At 27.9% G+C, this 19,744-nt stretch overlaps 1 pseudogene across 1 annotated transcript; it reads left to right on the forward strand.

Annotated features, from left to right (window-relative positions):
• Positions 1 to 1,726: 1,726 nt before the first annotated feature.
• Positions 1,727 to 14,530, forward strand: LOC107618021 (uncharacterized; annotated as a pseudogene). Its single transcript, XR_015899838.1, has 24 exons — positions 1,727 to 1,900; positions 8,005 to 8,222; positions 8,742 to 8,850; positions 8,969 to 9,070; positions 9,181 to 9,240; positions 9,631 to 9,709; positions 9,846 to 9,993; positions 10,309 to 10,432; positions 10,548 to 10,728; positions 10,940 to 10,968; positions 11,090 to 11,238; positions 11,418 to 11,520; positions 11,621 to 11,716; positions 11,795 to 11,850; positions 11,937 to 12,058; positions 12,519 to 12,581; positions 12,686 to 12,745; positions 12,838 to 12,999; positions 13,196 to 13,269; positions 13,361 to 13,454; positions 13,610 to 13,746; positions 13,834 to 13,914; positions 14,029 to 14,134; positions 14,392 to 14,530. The product of XR_015899838.1 is annotated as an uncharacterized LOC107618021 (transcript).
• The last annotated feature ends 5,214 nt before the right edge of the window (positions 14,531 to 19,744 follow it).

The following is a 19,744-nucleotide window of genomic DNA, read 5'->3' on the forward strand; positions in this document are numbered from 1 at the left end:
ATGAATCTACAAATAATTTTTATTCCTTTAATTATTTCTAATAACAATTTGATCTTTATAATTTGGTATTGCAGTGCAATTGTCTTTTAATTTCTCGTAGTCATTTACAATGCATTATATTCATGAGTTAAGATCCATCTCGGGTAACAACACATCTAGGACAACGAAGATACAATTGACATAATTCACAAAATGTTTATACATGGTTTGTATATATAATTGTATATGATATATTTTGCTTTTCATTTATTAAAATAATTTCCATAGTTAGCTAATTATTTGTTATTATTTTCAATAATATCATTGTTATTTTACTAATCAATGTTTCTTAAATTTTTAAATGATCGCTACAGTTTACCAGATATTTAAAATACATAAATCCCAAATTTTATTGTGATTTATATTTTATTTATTAAAAATAAATTAGTCAATGCAATTTATTAATAATAAAATAGGATATTTGTGTAAATAATGTTAGGGGAAACACATTATTAACTATTTTTTACAGTTTAAATAAATAAGAAACTCTTATTATTATTATTATTATTATTATATATAGGTTCTGTCCTTGAGTGAGCGTCCAACGTGTTTGCATTAATTATTCTACAACTATTTATTTTCTATAAGTTTGACAAAATTTAATGAATAAATAATTAAGCATTTTGTCTGCATTAGAGCAATTCCAATGCTAAGAAATAGAGTTCCTCTTCTGACATATGGAGACTCAATTACCATTGGAGTGAAAAGGAAAAGAGGACTCTTCACGGGGATCAAAGTTGAGAGTCTCTCTAAACAGGGACTTGCAACAACCAATAAAATCATGCCATGTGATAAGTTAATAAAAAAAATAATAAATATATTAAATATATATATTAAATACTTATATATCTATTTAATTAATTATTTATATTAATTATTTAATAATTAGTTATATTAAATTATAATTAATATAAAAAATTATGTTAAATTAATATTAAATATTATTTATATTGTTATATTAAATCATAATTAATTAAATTTATTTTACATAAAAAATAAATTTAATTTTTATATATTATAAAATAATTTTTAGTTGGATTATTTATTTTTATTTATAAAATTTAAAATACTAATCAAATTTAAGTTATTTATTTTAATATTTTATAATATTGAATTATTTTGAATTTATAAATTTAAGTAATATTATTATAAAAAAATAATAATTATATTAATTTTAATTACTTTAATTAATTAATTAAGTGGGACCATAATAGGAATTAAAGTTAGTTCCTTCTAATGGAGAAGAGAGAGATTCTTTGAGTTTCTATTTATTGGTTATGAAGCAAAATCTGATATGGAGTTACTTTTTATGACAGGTGGACCATAAATAGGGACTGAAATGAGTTTCCTACCGGAGATGGTGTTAAGAATCTTGCTTGCAACTTGTAGTTCTACTTGCCTAACAAATTAAATAAAGCATTTATTAATCTCTGCACTCAATTTCTATGTGGACATACAATTGATTGAGTGGTTCCACGTATAGAATTGAGTAAATCCCCCAATATAGAGTAGTAGGGATAGGAATAGGACTAGGGATACCGTGGTTGCATATACAAAATGCTCCACTATAAATATAGGGCGTTCATGCAAGTTTTTTCATAAAATAATTTGGGTGTTCTCTTTATTTCATAGAAGATTAATAGTTTTATAATACAGTATATTATTAAGGAGAAAGAAAAAGAAGAAGATGAGAGTGGCAGTGGTGGGTGGTGGAATAAGTGGATTGGTTTCAGCGTATGTATTGGCCAAAGAAGGAGTGAATGTGACTCTTTATGAGAAAGAAGATTATTTGGGAGGCCATGCCAAAACTGTGAATGTTGATGGTATTGATTTGGACCTTGGTTTCATGGTTTTCAACCGGGTAAGTACTCTCAATTTTCATTGCCTCTCCGGTTTTAGCTGTTAGCTACTGCTATATTGCCATCCCATGAAGATTAAAATGTATAGATGTATTTACGAGTCAAAATCAATGTGCCAATAAATGTATAGATGTATTTACGGTTGATTTTGTGCTTCTAGAATTTGTACTTATTCTTTAAATTATTGACTTTGTTCTTGTACTACTGTTATGTAGGACATTCTGTTAATTATTTAACTTTGACCTCATGATGGGACTACATTGAAACTAAATAAAATTTTTCTGGATTCAAATAGAACAATTAAAACCTTAAGAACCAAAATACGATTACGCCCAAATATAAGAAATCAATTTAATATTTACCCATTAATTATACTATTAGTATATGAGTAAATGTTATATTATTATTTAAAGATTGATTAGATTATATATAAACTAATGTTAAATTTAAATTATTTATATGAAAAATAGTTTACAGAATGTTTATTTAATAATTTATATATAATTTCATATAATTTATTCAACTAAAATGTAATATATATTAAAATATAGTAGTTTATTAGTTTACAAATTTAAATTCATTTATTTTAAAAAAACATAGACCTTTTAATTATATTAGAGTTATATAAAATTATATCTTCACTTGTTGTTTTTATTTAATATAAATTAAAATATAATTTATTAGTTTAAAAATTTGAATTTATTTATTTTTAAAAATACACATAAGCTTTTTATATTAAAGTTGTACAAAATTACATATTTATTTATTGTTTTTATTTTTACATTTATTTTAGTTGTCATATTTTGTCTTCACATATGGTGTTCTTTACCTTATAAATAATTAAAAAAATTAAAAAATAAATAAGAATGAAAAAAACCAAAAATATAATATAAAATTAATTTGTAATTTTATAATCATTATATATTTGAAAATATACCTAGTAAAAAGATGTGTCAAATTTGAACTTACTTTGATTTAAAAAAATAAATGAAAATAAAAAATACTAAAAGTATAATATAAAATTATGAATAAATTTTATAATCATGATATATTTGAATGTATTTAGTAAGAAAAATGTGCTAAATTTAAACTTACTTGAAAGAGTAAGATAGATATACTATTGACATGTATAAATTATAGAATTTTAATATTTGTAACTGAAATTTTTATAATTATTATTATTACACTTTTAATATATATTTATTGTATTAATTTAGTATTTTATGTTTTAATGAATAATAATAAATAAGTATTTTTTTATTTTATTTTTTCAAATTTTATTAAAAAATAATTGGTTGATTTTTAAGTTTTGTCAAATTATTAAAGTTACTGATGTGGCATTATTAGAAGAGAAATACATTATTTAAATTTATTGTATAAGTTGGCATCTAACTTTTATATAATAAGAATCCATGTTAATAGGTTTTTATTGTAGATGTATTTAAAAGAAAAAAGATATTCTTAAAATATTTAAATGTGTATTAAATAAACCATACGAACTTCTTACAAATTTAGTCCAAGAATATAAATAATGTAAGTAAAATAATTACAAAGCTTTCAAATTTCAAATGTAAAGTTTCAGAAGATATTGTAATTAAGCTTTCGCAGGATCATTTTGTAATTGATAAATTGGTTTCCAAATCAATGTAATTTAATGTTATATTACATAGTGAGTGAATTATGTGGATTAGCAATCAATTTTATTTTTACAATGGAGGCCCGAAGGCCAAGGAAAAGAAAACTAATAAAATTAATTAAAATTAATTAAAACTAATTTAATAAAAATTAATAAATAAAAATTTAATCATAATTCAAATACAAATAAAAAATAATTAAATTATAACACAATTTTTTTACGTTCTTCTTTTTAAAGTTTAAACTCTCAACGCTAATGTCACAAAAAAAAAAAAAAAAACTCTCAACGCTAATAGAATCGTCTATCAAAATATCCGTTTTCAAATTAATGCAAAGAATAAAAAGATAATAGTTTCAACTTGATTTTTCAATAACAAAAATTTTACGTTTATAATACAACACAACACAAATATAAAAACAAAGTTTTACATAAAAAACAAAACAACCATCTTTATTTAAAAAAAAGTTAAGTCACATATCTTAGAGGATATAAATAGGAGTGCAAAATAAAATAAAAAATAAATTATTAAAATAATACTTAAAAATTTGTATCACTGACAAAACAAATTCTAAAAAATACTGATGATAAATAAGATTCAAAAAGATTTAAAGATACGATAAAAGAACTAAATATTAAATATATAATTTAAAAAATAACTTTAAAGATCAAATTTTGATGTAAATTTTTGCAAACATTCTTAGAAAAATAAAATATTTTCATCCTTAAGATTTGATAATTTTTTATCAAATAAATTTTTAAAAAAAATTTTTTATTATAAATAACCATATTTTTTTGAAAAATAAAAAAAAATCTAGAAATTAAATTTTGTTCTAAATTTTTCTGTACACTTTTTAAATATTTATTCAAATATAGTCATAAAAAATTTAGATTTAATAGATAAGTATTTGTTAAATATAAAAATATTTTTTTATTTACAAAAATTATAATATTTATTGATTTATTTTTCTCATATTTTCAAATTATTCAAGAACTATTTTATCGATAATATTTTTTAGGAATTTTTTTATTAACAGTTTAATTTTTTGGATAATAAATTGATAGTTAATCCTAAAATAAATAAAACTAGAGAATATATATACCTTGAAATACTCAAAATCTTAGTCTAATCAGTTCTTTTTTTAAATTTGGGGGGTTAAACAAGTTTAATCTGTTTTAACACGTTAGTTTTTGCCATCTTATCAAATAAGCCGATGTAACAGAATGATAAAAAGTAGGATGGTAAGTTTGTAACAAGAAATTATTTTGGTCTCTGCTTTTATAAATTTTAATAAAAAAAAAGATAAAAAATTTGGTTCACCTTGTATGTGTAAATACACAAAATATATATCATATGATATAAAGTTGTAAGGTAGTTATATAATCAAATCATGAATCATTATATGAATCGTTTGACGAATTTTTTTTTAATTAAAAAGTTTAATACAGTAAAGTGTAGTAATTAAAGTATATAAAGTACATAAAGTTATTAGTCAAATAAATACAAATTAATTTAAAATCATCTTTGACATTGTCATCAACTAAGGATCAAAATCAGTCTACTTTTTGTAGCTCTTAATAGACCTGTTAATAGACACCTATTTAATTTCTAAGTTCTTGAAAATTTTGTTATTCTTTTTTAACCACGCATTCTAAATGATAGTAAAAAAAAACCAATCAACTACCTATTATATTATTCTTCTTTTCTTACAGGTATTCTTGTCCAACTCTCAAAGTGTTGTTTGATTGTTCCTAGAACTGGCCATAGTTTATTATAGGCATCCAACTAAGTACACCACACATGCCAAGTAAACTCACACCCCGAAAACAAGTGAAAAATATTCTCAGTATGTTTTTTACGTAAAACACAAAGATTATCACTTTGATCAATAATACCAAATCTCCTCAATCTATCCTTAATATTAACACTTCCAACTAACATAAATCAGGTGAATAACTCAACTCTTGGTGGCAAAATAGAATTAGTGAAACTATAACTTGTAATATCTTCCGGAAGTGTTTCCCCCTGCAATACCTGCACAAATGAATTAGTAGAATAAACGTCTGACCTATCAAACTTTCATACTATCCCATCTTCTCTATCATTTGTTGGTCTCACAGATTGTATAATCCCATAAAGTTGGTTAACTAATTGTAACTCATTGAAATAAAGTTCTTCTCCAATGAAAATTTTAAATCCACTCAAACTCATTCTAGAACCCACAATTCTCTATGACAATTTGACTTGATTTGAAACTAAAAAAAAACTTGGAAAAATGTCCTTCAGCATACCATATAGTAATCAGTTATCCTCCCAGAATTAAATTTTTCGTCTATCTCCTATCTCTAACAACAACCCACTAACTATCTTATCTCTTACCTGTTGTTCTTTTATCTACAACTGACAAATATTTCTTCATAAACATCCTATTTTAGGTATAAACGGATAAGACAGTAAAATATTAAGATTTAAATCATTACAAAAATACATCAATTTCTTTTATAATAGCCATTCTTAGCTTCCTTTGAATGATAAATTTAGTATCGTTTCAAATGAAATAGTACAGTGGAGAAGCATACTTAAAAAATAGGCAAAAAGCATATCGCAACTTGCAAAAATCGTTAAAGAAATAATAAGTAACCAGAGAATAGAGAAACATAGCTAAAACAAAACAGTGAATATATTAGATGAAACTAAAACAGATTAAAATGCATCACTTTGAACTAAGGCATAATAAAGAGAGAAAATTTAACGCTAACTCTTTGTTCTAAGGTGAATTTAAAATGTAACAAACTAACAATTTGAACTAACAATTTTTTTCTTCAAATAATTCTGAAACTTATAAATTCCTTTGTTAAGTATCCAAACAAAATAATGTGTATAGTAAAGTAATTTAAATTCCCTCTAAAATTGTATTACCTATTTTAAAGTCAATATTTTGAAAGAAAAAAAAAAACACAAAAAAAAAAACCATGATGAGCATGATGAATTATTGGAAATAAATGACGATACGAATGTTGATCTTGAATCGAGCGAAACAAATAATTTTTTACGTTTTCTTATTTAAGCATTTCTTGTTTTTGTTTGGAGACTAATTTGACTCGAATAATATAGTTAGATACAGATCCAAAAAATTATAAAGAGCCAAAAAATATACATAATATATAAAAAATAAAGATAAATACAAATAAAACTATAAGAGTTAAAATATGTGTCATTTATTTATAGAAGAGATAGACAAAATAGTATATTATGTTCTTTTACATTTCTAAATTCAATAACAGAATTTGTATCAAATTTTGTATAAAAAAAAATTGTTTTCAACCTTATTTGTTAGACCTAAAACTCATTGACATAAAAATTAATAAATTAAGTTGATATGAATATGAGTTCATGAATTGTTTATTATTTATTTTCTTTGGACCTTTTATATATTGATGAATTTTACTATATCCTCTCTAAAGTAACATATAAGTTACCATATCTGATGTGTCACTTTTTAATTGTTTATTATCTTAATTATAATTGGACCATTTTATAATTAAAAAATTATTTAAAGAGGTAATTGTATAATATTTTAAAATATTAAAATTGAATCTTGCCATTTTTCCCCCAAATCATTCTTTCAGAAAAGGTATCTTAACTTTCTCTAATTGCATTTACTCCTCTCCACTCCTTCGTCGTCGTCGTTGTGCCTCCCAAGCATCACCATCTCATTGGGTGTCCTATTTTCTCCCTCTGTCAGGCTGTTACAGTCTTCCAAAGATATTAACTCTCATGAGATTAAAGTAACTTAGATTAAAATAAACACCCAATTAAAATATAACACATCAAAGAGAGTAACTTACATATTATTTTAGAGAGGGTAGGGTAACATTCACCATTTACGTGAGATATTATGTATATTATGTATATATGCTCTAATTTTGTTATAAAATTGTTGCATTGGGAGCATGTATCCATCTCTAAGACTACGTTTGATTATGAAAACAAGATAAAATAAGACACAGAGAATAAGACACAAAAAATATAGATACAAAAATTAGTATTCTTTTATTTTGTTTGATGATAAATTAAAATAAATTATGAAAGTCTAATTTATCTTATTTTTCTATTCAAAAAATTTGAGAAGAAAAATAAAATAATAAAAATTATAATTATAAAAAATTAATAAGAATAATGAAAGAAAAAATAAAAAATAAATTATGTCTTTTGTTAGTGTTTTTGTATCCTTCCTATCATGATGAATACAAATATACTAATTTAGTATCCCTGGATACAATATCTCTATTTATGTCTCATCTACTAACATGATTTTATATCTCTATATTCCTATTTCAGTGTCCTGTGCTTATAAACAAACGCAGCCTAACAGTGGTTGAAAAATGTTTCTGCTTCTTAAATTTTGGTTACTAATGAATTTTTCTAACTTGAAAGTACTATTAAAAATTGTATCACTTCTCATTAAATAGGTAACTTATCCTAACATGATGGAGTTCTTTGAGAGTCTTGGAGTTGACATGGAATTATCTGATATGTCATTCGCCATTAGCCTTGATAATGGCCACGACTGTGAATGGAGCAGCAGAAACGGTTTGTTTGGCTTGTTTGCACAAAAGAAAAATGTGATCAACCCTCACTTTTGGCAAATGCTTAGGGAAATTATGAAGTTCAAAGACGATGTTACAAGGCAAGTAGTATTATATGAGGATAGCAATGACTATATGACACTCATTTATTGCGCGCTGAGCTACTAAAAATATGATTGCTCGAGTAGGCTAGCAGGTTCACCCAGTGGGGACAAGTTAGCTCCTTTTGGCCCGTCTTTTTTTTAAAAGAAATATATAAATATAAACACTAGATACTAGACTTTTAAACTTTAGTATGAAAATGTATGAATGTTTAAATAAAATTGTTTGGAACTTTTTTCTTAAGCAACTCTTTTATTTGAACAGATATTAAAAAAAATTAAAAAGTAAAGTATGGGTCAACTCATTTAGCTTGTCAACTTGGACAAGTCGATTTTACTTGATGAAAAAGCATTGTCTACTTTAGCTTTCTTTGTCACTTTCGTGCAAAATTTTAATTAATTTTGAACTCAACTGCAAAATATTGAAAACTGACAAGAGTAGTGCTAATTTGCTAGTTCATGGGTGATTATATCCTAATAAATTGAGTTTGTTGTCTCATTTTCCAATTAAAAATGCAGCTATCTTGATATGCTTGACAACAACAATTCAGATATGGACCGCAATGAGACCTTGGACCAATTCATAACGTCAAGGGGTTATTCTAAATTATTTGTGAAAGCATATCTTGTGAGTAGTTCATTTGCATCTTATTAGATTGTTTTAATTTTTATAAACATTACTTTTGTTAGTGATATAATTAGTGTATGCTTCTTAATATGTTATAACATGAAATTAATGAATGTAGGTTCCAATTTGTGGTTCTATATGGCCCTGCTCTTCTGAAGGAGTTATGAGCTTTTCTGCCTTTTCTGTTTTCTCCTTTTTTAGAAATCATCATCATCTTCAGGTAATAAGGAGATAAAATCTATCTCAAATTTATACAGTGATGAATAATCTAATTTGAATAAAACAAAGGACTGCTTCTTGATTCACTTGGTCCTCTTTTTCTCCTTGTAGCTCTTTGGAAGACCACAATGGCTAACTGTTAAAGGGCGCTCGCACACTTATGTTAAGAAGGTACCATATAGTGATTAATTTTTAATGCTAAGCTTGATGATAGCATTTCCTAAAGGTATGGCCATTCACCTCTTTTGGCCATGCATTTGAAGCGTAGTAAGAAAAAGTGTGGCCAAATCTATAATTAATTGTCACCTTCATAAAGGCATTGCCGTTGACTTTTCAGCCACGCTTTTGAAGTGTAACAAAAAAAGCGTGGCTAAATCACTAATCAATCGCCACCCTTATAAAGGCGTGGCCATTGGCCCCTTTTGGCCACGCTTTTAAAGAGTGGCAAGAAAAAAAGTATAGCGACAAACTTTTTTTTTCTTGTAGTGGCTTATATGAGATATCTTTTAGTTTAAGCTGTAAATCAAGATTTTGACATTAATTATTTGTTATAATAACTAGGTCAAAGAAGAACTTGTTAGAAAAGGTGGCCAAGCAATAGTTAATTGTGAGGTGGAACTGGTTTTAGCATCGAAAAAAGGTGATTCATGTGTCTATTCCCATGTTGTACTCATTGACCTTCGGACATTCACGTTTCCTTCTTTAATTTCTTTTTCAAACATTGAGTGTGATTGTATGATTTTGATTAAGCAACAATCTTAGAAATTGTGCTGCAGGATGTATTGTGCATTGCAAAGATGGGTCCAAAGAAATGCATGATTGCTGCATAGTCGCGACACATGCACTTGACACTTTGAGATTATTAGGAGAGGAAGCAACATATGATGAACGAAGAATTCTTGGTGCTTTTCAATATGCATATAGGTATGGTTTATCTTAACATTTCTAACTCTTTTCTTCGCTGTTATCCACCCACAAAACAGGATAATGTAGCTTGTAGTAGTTACTAGTTACATTTAAAGTAATAAATTTCATCAAATGATATGACAATGATGATTATCATGATATTTTCTCTTATGACAATGTTGAAAATGAAGTTTTATCATAGTTAAACCTTTTATGCTTATGGTTTCCATGTTTGTGAAGAGAATAGTACTTAAAAAACATTTTATAGTGAAAAGATTTATGTTCAAATAATTAAGTCAACCTTTATAATAATGGTTTGATCTTTGCTGGCAGTGATATTTTTCTTCACCATGACAAAAAATTAATGCCTCGAAACCCATCTGCATGGAGTGCATGGAATTTTCTTGGATGTAACAACAACAAAGTTTGTGTGACATACTGGCTTAACATTCTTCAAGTTAGTAATAATTCATATAACGCATTTGTCCATAACTGAAACCTTTAGAAAGAAACTTAGACTCAAGTGAACTACAAATAAAACTTGTTAATTGATCTTATATTTTGATTTGCAGAATCTTGGTGAAACAAGATTACCTTTTCTTGTAACTCTAAATCCAAACCATACACCAAAAAATACTCTTCTTAAGTGGTCAACTGGACATCCAATTCCATCAGTTACTGCATTCAAAGCTTCACAAGAGCTTGAAAAAATTCAAGGAAAAAGAGGAATTTGGTTTTGCGGTGCCTACCAAGGTACTTTCTGGACCTAGCTAGTTTTTTCTATTTAATTAAGAGTTAAACACTAGTTAAATTATTAAATATTAAAATAAAGTTCTAGATAGATTAATTACTTATGTATATCTAATGACATCTTCTTTTTCAAGAACAAAAGCTTTACTATGTTGAGACATCTTGACCGACATTCAATATACTTGTAACTTAAGCAAATATTTATGCTTTTTAGGTTGTGGATATCATGAAGATGGATTAAAGGTAGTAAAAGAAAACTTATTATAAAATTAAAGAGGCTCAAATTTACTATGAATCAGTTTTTTGTTCAAATGACAAATTGAAAAGGAATGAAGAAACTAAACTATAAGAAGAACATTTTTAGGCTGGCATGATTGCTGCATATAACGTTCTTGGAAGATGTTGTTCCCTCCGAAAGAACCCCAAACACATGGTACCTTCTTGGAAGGAACTTAGTGCACGCCTTTTTGTGACGAGATTCTTAAGTTCCTATATCACCACTGGTAGTTTAACGTAAGTTTACTTTTATTAGTGTGTAGACATTTATTTCATATCATAAATTTGAGCCTAATTTACACTTATAATATTACCAAAATAATAATTTCTTGAAACAATCATTCTATCCATATGATTATAGCATTGTTATTCTAGTTCTTGAGTCACTTATACATCATGTTTTGAGGAGTTTACAGTTTATTGGAGGAGGGGGGAACAATGTTTTCCTTTGAAGGAATCAATAAAAAGTGCTCTTTGAAGTGTGTTATGAGAATTCACAGTCCCCAATTTTATTCGAAGGTGTGTGCTTTTGATATATGTATGAAAGGAAGTTATGGATTTTCATTTACAATTGTTGTTATGAAACTAAAACAAGTACCATTTTTTATGTGTTTGTCAGGTTATGACACAAGCTGATTTAGGCCTTGCAGATGCGTATATTAATGGAGACTTTTCCCTTGTTGATAAAGATGAAGGTCTTTTGAATCTTTTTCTGGTATGAATCTTTTCACACACAAATGTCACATACGGTATTTTAGTCTTTACTTTCATGTACTTTATACTTTTTCTACAGGTTTTCATAGCAAATAGAAATTCAAATGATTCAAGCTCAAAATTGAAGAAGAATAGGTAAGTTGTTGATTATGATGTATTAAAGTATTGAAATTTTATTTGTTCATTCTCAACCTTCTTTTTCACAATTTCATTGTTTTCAGGGGTTGGTGGACACCATTTTTCTTTACAGCGGGTTTAGCATCTGCAAATTTCTTCATTAAGCATTACTTTAGGAAAAATACTATCACACAATCTCGTCGCAACATCTCTAATCACTGACTTGGTATAAGATCAATAACTATCAAAGTTAAAAATTTCAATAATTTTTATTCTAATGAAGCAGCTACAAGTACATGTCATTTATCAATATATAAGTTGTATGGACATTTAACAAGTCATGCAGACTCAAAAATAAAAAATACGTCAAATGAGATATTCTTTACCTAAATAGATAATTCGTAATTGAAATTTCGGTTTTCGCCAAAATATATGCATTAGTAGGAGTTTTGCTACATGCATGAACAACCTTGGTTCTATCTCCCCACATTTTGGATTTTTCTTATACTTTCTTTAATTAGAATAGAATAAACTCAATGCATAAGTTATATTTTGTATACTATGAAGCTAGTTTATTAATTAATTATTTTTTATTTGTTTGATTATGCTTTTTTAGATATCTCAAGTGTTTGTGCTATTAATCTTCAATATCATTAGTTTACAATTTTTAATTGGTTTGTTTCTAGAGCAATGAACTCTTTGCACTATTCATGGATGAAACAATGACATATTCATGCGCAGTGTTCAAGGCAAGGCGACATCCTTACGATACTTGAGTCCAAATTGCTTGTAAATGATATTACATTTACCTTTCTTTAATTTGTCCATAATTTCGTATGAATATCTGATATAGAATAAAGAGGAAGATTTGAAAGATGCACAAATGAGAAAAATTTCTCTTCTCATTGAAAAAGTGAGTGCCTTATTAGAATGTTAATTTTATCAATGTATTTTAGTGGATAGATTGTAAAGGGCCTAACATGAGTTTTCTTTAAAAAAATGAAGGCTAGAATAGACCAAACACATGAAATTCTTGATATCGGATGCGGATGGGGAAGTTTAGCCATTGAAGTCGTCAAACAAACTGGTTGCAAATGCACTGGCATCACTTTGTCCATAGAGCAAATGAGACTTGCAGAAAAAAGAGTTAGAGATGCTAGACTTCAGGTATACGACAAGCTAATTGATTTTATCAATTTATTAACAGACAGTCTAATACAAAAACATGTTAAACTTAATATACAATCCAAATGAAATATGTCCATGATAGACATTAAACCTCCATATTTAGTTCTTTCATTTTACAATAAAAAATCATTGAAAGAGTATGGTTCATGCTAAATGTTGTGATTCATTGCTTTAGGATCATATCAAAATTCTTCTGTGCGATTATCGCCAACTACCGAAGACACTCAAATATGATAGGATTATATCTGTGTGAGCAAATTTTCAATTTAACTCTTCATAATAAATATATAAAATAGCAATATCTTTCAATATATTGCATAACATATAAAATGGTATTCAGTGGAATGATAGAAGCAGTTGGTCATGAATACATGAAAGAGTTCTTCAGTTGTTGTGAATCACTATTGGCAGAGGATGGACTTTTAGTTCTCGAGGTATAATTTTTTGGCAGTGCTTAAATTATAAAAATTTCTAGAGTATATGCAAGGTTGTAAATGCATGTTATTATCCCAAAAAAGAGTTACTACTCCAATAAAATTTGCTACTTAAATTGATGATAACGTTTGAGGATGGTTATCTTATTACATAGTTCATATCAATCCCGGACCAACGTTACGATGAGTGTAGGCGCAGTTCCGATTTCTTAAAGGAATATATTTTTCAGGAGGGATGTCTTCCCTCTCTAAGTAGCATAACATCAGCCATGACAACTGCATCAAGACTATGGTACAATTTACTTGTTACTGTTGGCTTCAAGAATCATGAACATCTCTTCATTCTTCTCCTTTTTTTTATTAACATTTTGAAATTCAGTGTAGAGCACACTGAGAATTTCGGAATTCATTACTACCAAACATTAAGGTGGTGGAAAAAAAACTTCCTTAAAAATAAAAGGTACATCATTAATTTTATTAAAAATACTTTAATTAATGCATTACCTATTGCAATGATTCCTTGTTTTATTAATACTTATGCTAAAAAATCTATTTCAAAATTGTGTATTTTCAGTGAAATCTTGGCTCTTGGGTTCGATGAAAAGTTCATTAGGACATGGGAATATTATTTTGATTTTTCTAGTGCAGGTTTTAAATCACGAACACTTGGGAATTATCAGGTATAAAACCAAGTTATATGATCCTATATATCGTATCCAAACTTTTTATTTGGACAATATAGTTTAATTTCGTTACTCAAAGGTATAAAGCTGTGAATAAATATTAAAACTTTTAACTTAAAACTCTATTTTGTTAGGTCTCCTTACTTATCCCTATAAGGAGTAACATTAATCAAAATTTGAATATGTTGATTAGAGTTAGAGATGTATCAAGTAAATTCAATTAGTTTTCATTTATATGTATCATACATGCGTAGATGGTTTTTTCAAGGCCTGGCAACACCACTACATTGAAGGATCCATACAAAAGTTGGCCCTCAGCATGCTGAGAACAAGAAGCCATGACACATAATAATATCATATTACATTGCTAGCTTCTTTATTGACAAATGACAAAAAGATAGACCAGTGATTAATCTTGTAAGTTGGCCCTCAGAATGCTGAGAACAAGAAGCCATGACACATAATAATATCATATTACATTGCTAGCTTCTTTATTGACAAATGACAAAAAGATAGATCGGTGATTAATCTTGTACGTTCTTTGTTGCATGCTGTTTTGCACTTCATATATATTATCAAAAATAAAGATGTGATTATTATATTAAGACCTTTCTTCATAGCTTTTGGTATTATACAGTGACAAATTAAAATGTGAAAGAAAATATATTGTTAGATAATTACACAATATCATGATCATGTGTTCCTTAGCAAACTATTGGTACTTCATGGTATATTTGTACACAAAAATTCTGCATATTGTACTTTACGAAAAACTCCTATGCATGCTCGTGCCAAGTATATGTTTCTTCCATTCTTTTCTTCTTTTCTTTCTTTTTTTCCTCCTTTATAATACTTTTTTTTTCTCTCATTCTCCATAATTTCTTCTTATTTTTTCATGATTTCAAAATTTCAATATTTTTTCTTAGGGTAAAGTATATTTTTTGTCCTTGAAGTTTGACAAAAGTTTCAAAAATACCCCTAAGTTTTATTTTGTTTCAATTTTGTCCCAGAAGTTTTCGATTTTCATTAAATATACATTCGACGACTAAATTTTCAAAAAATTTAAGACCGATCTAACAATAATGCATGAAAATTATGCTTGATTTGCTTGTGTTGAGGGTTGTTCTTATGAATTATTGTTGAATTGGTCTTAAATTCTTTGAAAAATTAGCCGTCAGGGGCATATTTGATGCAAATCAAAAAATTTTGGGACAAAATTAAAACAAAATAAAACTTAGGGGTATTTTTGAAATTTTGGTCAAATTTCAGGGACAAAAAATATACTTTATCCTTTTTTTATGTATTCCGTTGAATTTATTTATATATTTGTAACGTATTTGTAATTTTATCAAATATATTATTCATATTTTTTCTTTTCTTTGAGACATAACTGATGACTGGAAATTCACACAACACAAATTCCTTCGGCAAGTTTACCGAATCGTCAAGTAATAACTCACTATTGAGTGAGGTCGATCTCACACGGATTGATGGATTAAGCAACTTTAGTTAGGTGATTTATCTAGTCAAGCTAATATTTGATGATTTTGGTGTAATTGAACGAACAGAATATAATTGACAAGGAAAGTAACTATCCTTAATTTAAATTGTTGAAGAATAAAGAGCATGAAAGTAAATTGTGAAGGATAAATGGCGGAAACTTAAATGACAAGAAACTAAAGAGCTGAAACTTAAATGGCAAGAAAGTAAAAGCAAGAATGTAAATGGCTATGAAAAGTAAATTGCATGAATTGTAAATAGGTTCGGGGCACTGGGAATAAAAGAAAACAAGATATTCAAATCAATTAAGTGGGAGAAAGATAACGGGTATAATTCATTAGGGATTGGAGATATCATAATCCGTCATGAATCAATGGGTCTCAACTTCATTCTCAATCATATGAAGTAGATCTATGGCAGATTGTAATAATTGAATCCCAATTCTTTGCCGACTCAATTTTTCTTAACACAATCAATTGCCAATTCCTTGATCTAATTGTTCATGAGAAGAGGTTAAGTTCAATTCTCTAATCCATAAGCCACACAAGTTCTCAGGATCTCAATTCAAACCAGGAATTTATTAATCAAGAGAGTTGTGAGGGAAAGAGCTTCAAACTGAATTCCATGATCCCTCTTCCAAGGCTCACATGAAGATTCAAGTAGATCTAAACCCCCTTCCGGTAGTGAATAGATCTAATAAGCACAAAAGTTTTCACTTAGCTACAACAAGCTGATTGAGAAGAAGAAGAATTTCATTAATTCATTTGAATTACAATAGAGCTCCTCCCTCTAATGATTGGGGTTTAGTTTATCATCCCTCTAAGAACAATTACAGGAAATTGAAAGTGCATGAAAATAAACTAAGCCTTAATACCAGCAAAATATAAAATTGCAGAATGTAAAAGTGTATAAAACTAAGAGTCCTAAGCTAAGCTCTCTGGAGTATCCTCCAGTGTTCTCTCTTTTCAAGTTCAAAAACTCTCCTATATATACTCTTATTCTCATCTTCAAATGAGTCTTCAAGTACTTGGATGTGGGCTTTTAGCCTTAGTTGAAGCAAGTTAGGAGTGGCCCTTTCTGAAGTTAACGTTGGCGTTAGCTCACTAACACTCTCATACTTGCATGAGTGCCCTTGGAACTGGCGTTACTACTGGCATTAACAACATTGCTAACGCAACAATTCTCTTCCAAGCTGGCGTTAACACACTAACGTTGCTATTAACGCTGCCTTCAAACCCATTCTGGCGTTGCTACTGGCGTTAACACACTAACGTGGCTATTAACGCTCTTCTTGTTGTGCGTACGCACACTGCTTCGTGCATGCGCACACTGGCCAATTTTCCTGTTGTGCGTACGCACACTACTCCGTGCGTATGCACACTAGCCAAATCTTCCAGCCCTAACTTCGTGCAATGATCGAAGACGTTAGTGTGCTAACGTTGGTGGCGTTAGCACACTAACGTTGGCACCTTCCTCCTTATGTAGTAGTGTTGGTGAGCTAACTTTGGTCACTAAAGTTGCCTTCTTCCTTGACCAATGTTGGCACTGGCGTTAGTGGGTTAACTTGGCCACTAACGCCAGCACCTCTTCATTGGCAACGTTGGCATTGGCGTTAGTGGACTAACTTTGCCACTAACGCCAGCTTCTTTCTCCTTGTAAAGCACGTTAGGACTGGCGTTAGTGGGCTAATTTGGCCACTAACGCCACATCTTCCTTGTTTTTCTCTGCCTCTTCTCTGCTTCTCTTTGCCTATCATCACTCAAACAAGTGCATCAAATATTTGCCATAATCACAAGATAATGCATCATTCATTGCATCAAGTAGTTTTTGCATAAATCTCATGAAAATGATTATAATTCACTTATGTTTGATGAATCAAGACATGCATAGATAACTCATCCAAATGCTTGTTTATTGATGAAGATAATGCATGAAACCAAGTAAAAACTATAGAAAATGGCTTGTAAAACTAGCCAAAAATATCTAGGCATCAATAACTAATTTGTATATAAAACTAACAAGATTTATATGAACAAGCAAACATGTTTTATTTACACAAATAAACATGTATATACAAATACACATGCACGTAATAACCAAGCATTTTTAGCACAACAAAAATATTTTTTAAAAATACTTTATTTTGTATAATAGTTTTGAGAATTAAATCAGACCTACACATTTAACTATGCTAATCAAGAACTAATCATCTTGTTTGTCTGGTTCAAACAAAAACATTGGCCGAACCAATAACAATTTTGGTGCTTAATTAGTTAAAAAATTGTTTAACTTTTTTAAATAATATAATTCATGTATAAATATATTATTTTGTTATATTGAATGAATCTCAATCAAACTTCTAAGCTTTTTAAATATATTGATCTATGTAATATAATTAGCTTGAAAAATACTCATTTTTATTTTTAGTATATTAAAGAGATAAGCAATCTAAACTCTTCATAAAGCCAAGAGAAAAATCTTGAAGAATATGTATATATTTATTGTGTGAAAATATAATACAAAAACCTATTTATAAGTAAAAACAAATAAGAGAAAAATCAAAGTAATGAATATATAATATCCTACCATATCATTAACGTTAACAGGAGATATATCATGCATATATTATCATTCTAATAGTTATACATATATTCTAATTATTTTAGCAAAGACCTTTCAAATATATAAAACACATATAACAAAATAGCTAACAAATAGATAAATAATCAATAGAAATTCATTGATTTTTTCGTCATATTTCATCGTAACGCTCTTGGCTTCTTGGCTTCTTGGACATTTTTAAAGTAATTAATAGTTCGTAAAGTTGGAATAAATTGAATAGGCTCCAGAAAAATTGCTCATTTGGTTTAATTAGGATTGTGTCATTATTTGTAGTTATATACAACCCAAAAAGGGTTACTCGTTGTATAATCACTCCCTTAGCCTAGGGCATTCCCTTTCCTATATATTTCTCCGGGAGACAATTACTTTCCTTTGTCATAATCTGTGTGCTCTTCACTAACGTCGAAATAGAATATCCCCTTCAGCCTTCACTCTATATATATTACATTCACGTGACTAATTTTCTTCGTCAATATCAATTACATTTATTGTTTTGTCTCTATCACTACTTAAATAATATTTCTACAACTTAAATAAACAAGGCTCAGTCATCATATACAATAGGTCAAATTTTAATTTATCTTATTTTAGCCTGCATTTCCTCTTCTAGAATGAGAAACTATATCTGACACACATGCGAGGATCTTATTATGTCTCTCATTAACCTGTTGCAGCTGCTAAACCTGTTGATGAATGTTCTGGGTGAGATTTAGTACCTGCTCTCTCAAATTAATGGCACTGTTCTCGGGATCAGCAATGCGGCTGGTGGCAAAGACAGATGAAGTCCTCAATGTGGAGGTATGATAGTTGTCAGTGAAGAACGATCCCAGCCTATAGACATAATTTTTGTACGGCTCAGATGCGGTTTCACGCCAAACCATCACTACAAGAAAAAGCAGTAGTTGTAACAAAAAAATTGTTACAAAAAATATGAATTTTGAAACGAAAGGTATTTGTAACAAAAAAAAATGACTGTTGTAGTATGTCTCGTTACAAAAAATTTTTGTAACAAAAAATGAAACTGTTACAATACAAAGTGATATTTTATAACAATTTTTTTAATACAAAAACCAAAATTTGATACAAAAGTGATAACAATTTTTTACCTTTAAAATATTTTTCATGACAATTTAGATTTTTGTGTCATAATATTTTGTTACAAAATACTATATACTTTTGTAACATTTTTTTTTCTTTTAGTTACAAAAATAGAAAGTTTATTTTAAAACATTTAATTAAATAATTGATATATCAAATTATCAATTAATTTTCTAAACATGTTAACTCAACATTTATATAATATATTATCATATAGATAATTAAAATATCTTACATGTCATTTAGCTTCTTTTACAATAAAATAAGTTCTACGAATTCAACTAAACACAACTTTTTTCTGACATAAAATTGTATCATATTAGATTTATAATTCTTGACTCTTCTAGCATATTTCGGTCAATATAAAGTCTACATGTTGGCATCAAT

This window comes from Arachis ipaensis, chromosome B9, assembly GCF_059453495.1.
Source record: "Arachis ipaensis isolate K30076 ecotype BB chromosome B9, ASM5945349v1, whole genome shotgun sequence".
Taxonomy (NCBI): domain Eukaryota; kingdom Viridiplantae; phylum Streptophyta; class Magnoliopsida; order Fabales; family Fabaceae; genus Arachis; species Arachis ipaensis.